The 5,834-nt window shown below is 40.4% G+C and overlaps 1 non-coding gene across 1 annotated transcript; it reads left to right on the top strand.

Moving 5' to 3' along the window:
• The first annotated feature begins 630 nt into the window (after positions 1–630).
• LOC112396161 (U6 spliceosomal RNA) lies at positions 631–737 on the top strand. Its single transcript, XR_003002511.1, has one exon. It is a non-coding gene; the product is annotated as a U6 spliceosomal RNA (small nuclear RNA).
• The last annotated feature ends 5,097 nt before the right edge of the window (positions 738–5,834 follow it).

Here is a 5,834-nt window from a genome sequence, read left to right as displayed (position 1 = left end):
TTAGGATTGATAATAACACTTATATGATAAAGTTGTTCTTGGGATTAAATAAAGGTTTAAAACTGTGCTGTAGGGCTTCCCTGGTGGTGCAGCGGTTGAGAGTCCGCCTGCCGATGCAGGGGACATGGGTTCGTGCCCCGGTCCGGGAAGATCCCACATGGCGCGGAGCGGCTGGGCCCGTGAGCCATGGCCGCTGAACCTGTGTGTCCGAAGCCTGTGCTCCGCAATGGGAGAGGCCGCAACAGTGAGAGGCCCGTGTACCGCAAAAAAGAAAAAACAAAACAAACAAACAAAAAACTGTGCTGTAAGCTATTATGTCTGGTACAAATATATAATAATTTTCTTTCTTAGAAATGAATACTTACAGAAAGGAGACAATGATTTACCAGGTTCTTTGATATGGCCCTGGGCTGCCCATAGCATTATCAACCTTATAAATACTGGACAATGGTGCAAACAATGATGATCCATTATCATGGCTTATATTTTGCTGCCTGGGTGAAATTGTTTGGGTGGTTACTAAAACTTCTCTATTATGTCTGTTTTGTCACATTAATCCATCTAAAAATCAAACCAGTGCATAAGGTCACTGAACCATTCTTTTCTATTTCAACAAAAAACAGTAAATGTGTGCTCGCTTCGGCAGCACATATACTAAAATTGGAACGATACAGAGAAGATTAGCATGGCCCCTGCGCAAGTATGACACACAAATTTGTGAAGCGTTCCATATTTTTAACTGACAAAGGATTAATATCCAAAATTTATAAGCAGCTCATGCAGCTCAATAACAAAAAAACAAACAACCCAATCCCAAAATGGGCAGAAGACCTAAATAGACATTTCTCCAAAGAAGATATACAGACTGCCAACAAACACATGAAAGAATGCTCAACATCATTAATCATTAGAGAAATGCAAATCAAAACTACAATGAGATATCATCTCACACCAGTCAGAATGGCCATCATCAAACAATCTAGAAAAATAAATGCTGGAGAGGGGGTGGAGAAAAGGGAACATTCTTGCACTGCTGGTGGGAATGTGAATTGGTACAGCCACTATGGAGAACAGTATGGAGGTTCCTTAAAAAACTACAAATAGAACTACCATATGACCCAGCAATCCCACTACTGGGCATATACCCTGAGAAAACCATAGTTCAAAAAGAGTCATGTACCAAAATGTTCATTGCAGCTCTATTTACAATAGCCAGGAGATGGAAACAACCTAAGTGTCCATCATCGGATGAATGGATAAAGAAGATGTGGCACATATATACAATGGAATATTACTCAGCCATAAAAAGAAACGAAATTGAGCTATTTGTAATGAGGTGGATGGACCTAGAGTCTGTCATACAGAGTGAAGTAAGTCAGAAAGAGAAAGACAAATACCGTATGCTAATACATATATATGGAATTTAAGAAAAAAAATGTCATGAAGAACCTAGGGGTAAGACAGGAATAAAGACACAGACCTACTAGAGAATGGACTTGAGGATATGGGGAGGGGGAAGGGTAAGCTGTGACAAAGCGAGAGAGTGGCATGGACATATATACACTACCAAACGTAAAATGGATAGCTAGTGGGAAGCAGCTGCATAGCACAGGGAGATCAGGTCAGTGCTTTGTGACCACCTAGAGGAATGGAATAGGGAGGGTGGGAGGGAGGGAGACGCAAGAGGGAAGAGATATGGGAACATATGTATAACTGATTCACTTTGTTATAAAGCAGACACTAACACACCATTGTAAAGCAATTATACTCCAATAAAGATGTAAAAAAAAAAAGTAAATGTAAGTAACTCCTCTCAGAGCTGAGAAGGTGAGTGGCATTTCAATTACCACACTTCCTAGGCTGTCTGCTTCAGTGAATATGTAGTATTTTCAGTGCATTTTCAGCCTGTAGGGACAGGCTTCATGGTAGTGGAAAAGATTCATTGAGCAACTTCAAACAGAATCAGACCTTTACTGAAGCACTCCAACAAGCACTGATAACCAGTGACAGAACAACCATGGTACAGTATGAACAGCCATGATACATTCAAGTGCATGATACGTTCAACCAAAATCCTTTGGTTATTTAGGTCACAGATGATGAAACTTAGGATCAGAGAGACCAAGCTGTAGTGAAATTGACTTCCCATTAACAAAGTTGAGTTTCAAAACCATGATCAAGCAAAGATCTAAAAGGGGAATTATGTCCATAAGAATATATAAAATCTAGCAACTGGTCTAGAGCTCCACCATCAAATCCTTTTCACCTATTACAACTCTTCCAAAGTATCCAAACAATGAAAGGCATCATATATATTATAAACAATATATGACTTACTTTAAAAATACAGACTCTACAGTTGATGAAAGAATCATGGAACATATGAAGGACAAAAGGCACAAGAGACTTTGGGTTGTTGTGAGTTAGGCAGTGGGGGAGAGAAAGTGAGTGCCTTCCATCAATTCTGGAAGCTCAAGTACAGAGGACAGAGCTTGCTGTTTGATGCAGGTTCCTCTTTAGCCTTTTTCGAGGCAATAAAGACAGGAATGGAGTGGGCATTCCTTTCACTGCACTATAAATCTTGGCATCACAACACATATAATGATATGCCTGCAGTCTCTCCCAGGAACATGACTGTGAAGTTCACTCATAAAGACTGCATATTCCTGAGACTCTCTCTCCCGCCCCTCCATACTAATGCTCCCAATACCAGAGCTGGGAGAACCAGGGCAGGAAAGGCTTTAGGAATCAGCAGTGAAATTTTCCTTGTAATTAAGGGAGTCCTGAGGCTGAATTAACAAGTAAGTAAAAATTTTTCTTTTACACCTTTTCGTTCTCTCCCTGAGGCTTTGGTTCCCCACCTCCTCTTCCTCCCTCCCTCCAGGGCTCCTTGTATCCATTTTCATGAGATCATCTGTAAAAAAATTAAATTCCTGCTAAATTATTATGCCCCTTAGGATACCTGCTTTTTAAGTGATGATTCCCTATAAAACCAAGAGGTCATCAAAAGCCAACCAGCTGAATTCCAGGCAATCTAATAAATGGGTAGCAGGTCCCTTTCACACAGTATTGGGTAGGGGGCTTTCCTACACTCCCTAATCAAAATCACATGTGGGAGCAGCTGCTTCTATGTTGGCTTCCCCATTTGCAGGACGCATTTTAAAACAAAAAGGACCTCAATAATATCAATGTTAGCACTGAATCCATCAAAATTAAAGGACATACTGAAGATAATACATAGGCCTTGGTGCCATTTATGCTCTGAACTAGTTAAGCCGCATGAGACCAAAGGGCCAGACTAAAGAAAGAAGAAAATAAACCTCACCTTCATCTGCTCCTTCCTATCTCAGGTCCTTTACATATGTCTGCCTTTGCCTGGAATGCTCTTCTAAAGGTTCCCTATTAGTCACTACGTTTGCCTGATTCATTGCTTCTTTCCTTTCAGTGCTCAGGTGATAGTGAATCAGGGAAGAGTTCCCAGATGCCCAGAAGAGAACATCTTCTCCTTCTACTCTAAATCACTCTATTCTATCACTCTATATAAATATATATAGTCAGATGAATTTACAATAGTCATTTGAGGGGGATCATTAACTCAGGACCCAAATTCACTCTTATAAACCAAGTCCCAGGATTACTGAGGAGCTTTCCTTCTCCTTAGGGTCACCTGCAAAATGCTGACAGCCTGGTTGCTACTAAGGCTCTGTTCTGCATTTCTAACAAAAACCTCCATAATTATACAACTCATATATCAGCAGGAGCCATGTGAATTCTACTAAAACTTTGGCACCTAGTTTACTAGCACTCAGGTGTTAGGTAAATTTGATACCCCCTCCCTCTTTCTTACAAGAATTTTTATAATTGGACTTTCTAGCTCATTCTTTTTGGCATCTCTGGACCTATTCTTCCTTCTTTCCTCTTGCCTTCTTATCTTTGCAAATTGCATTCCTATTTACTTTTAATCTCTGGCCATTATTAGTGGACTTTATCCAGAAAATATTCTTAAAATCAAACTAAGATAATGCCAAATGCACTTGGTATATACTCAGGGGTATGGAGACCAAGGAAAATAAGAGGGCAATATTGATTTGGGTTTAGTGAAAATAAGAAAAGACTTTGTTTTGGGCTTAAGCATTAAAGAGAAAGAGACGAAAATAATGGGTAGCAGTATCGCAATATGTTGGACAGAAATTGTTATATAAGTAATACCCATTTAAGATATTTAAAAATTATTTTTTAAAACTAACAATCTGTAACATTGTATAATTCATTATTTAGTTTCCTTTATTAATAAGGAATTCATTTTAATTAATTAATTAATTTATTTATTTTTGGTTGTGTTGGGTCTTTGTTGTTGCGCGTGGGCTTTCTCTAGTTGCGGTGAGCGGGGGCTACTCTTTGTTGCGGTGCACGGGCTTCTCACTGTGGTGGCTTCTCTTGTTTTGGAGCACAGGCTCTAGGCACGCAGGCTTCAGTAGTTGTGGCACTTGGGCTCAGTAGTTGTGGCTCACGGGCTCTAGAGCACAGTCTCAGTAGTTGTGGTGTGTGGGCTCGGTAGTTGTGGCACACGGGCTTAGTTGCTCCGCAGCATGTGGGATCTTCCCGGACCAGGGCTCGAACCCATGTCCCATGCGTTGGCAGGCAGATTCTTAACCACTGCGCCACGAGGGAAGCCCTCATTTCAATTTATTTACATGAAAAGGAAATGCCCAAATGTAAATAAGCCTTACCAAAAAGTTAGTTCTCCCCAATCTTCTCATAAATTACTTACTGTGTGTCAGGTTCCCAAATGCTCAGTGTACAGTATTACAAGGAAGTCGGTACTTTTACTACCCCATTGGAAGATGAAGTAAACAGGCTAAGTAAGATGAGGCAATTTCCTTGAAGGTACATTCAAGGGACTTGAATTCAGGTAATCTGCTCCATAGTATGCACTCTTCATTATGACATCATCCTGTCCCATTTGATGTAAGGTCTGGAGGATAATTTGGCCAAGTATAGAAGCCAGTGAGTGTGGGTTTGGACTTTCAAAGTGAACTCAGACCTTTTGGTATTTGCATTCTCTATGTGGTAGACAAAATGAAAACTTCTATTTGAGAAGGGAGAAAGAACGTGGCCTAAATGACTTCAAAGTCATGAACATCAAATAGTTTTTACCAAAAAACAGTACAATCACCGAAGTGTATCTGAATCAAAAAATACATGGATTTGACAGCAATCTGATTCACAAAACACCAAGAGCCATTTCGTGGTTATCATGGTTCCAAGTTAAATAGAAAGCTCTGTCTTGCCTTCTTCTCTCCATTAATTAATTCCTGATTGGGCATTCCTGCTCTTCCAAGGGCATGTTGGGGGACACACTTCGGGGAGCTTCATCATTCAGGAAATGATGTTGGCAAAACTGAGGGTTTGGCAGGGTGGGTGGCTTTGGGGCAGGCCTGGCTGACGCTGTCTCCTCATATGGCCCAAATCATCATCAGCAACAACTATAGGCACTTTTAGCCTGGATGTTTCACAATGGGTGTTTTTTCCATGTCCTTCAAAGTCTGTGGATGGAGGGATGGGCAAGTAATTGTGCCTACAACTTGGTAGTGTGGGCAGCTAAGATCAAAGCAAGGGAAATTGTACAAATTGTCCACTTGAATACTAAAGAAGCAAAGAAAGCCAAGCCAATTCAACCAAGTATTGCTTCTTTTTCTTTGAATTCCTTATTTTTCTGATCCAAAAGTTTATATTCTAAATGGCTGGTTAGCAAAGCGGCAGAAGTGGCACACAGTCAAGATTTTGAGATTGCTACCAGAAAACCTGATTTTAAAAAAAAAGAAGAAGAAGAA

The sequence above is a fragment of the Neophocaena asiaeorientalis genome, unplaced genomic scaffold (assembly GCF_003031525.2).
Source record: "Neophocaena asiaeorientalis asiaeorientalis breed wild unplaced genomic scaffold, Neophocaena_asiaeorientalis_V1.1 scaffold66, whole genome shotgun sequence".
NCBI classification, from domain to species: Eukaryota; Metazoa; Chordata; class Mammalia; order Artiodactyla; family Phocoenidae; genus Neophocaena; species Neophocaena asiaeorientalis.
The sequence above is the reverse complement of the archived record's forward strand: the minus strand, read 5'-3'. Positions and strand labels throughout refer to the sequence as shown.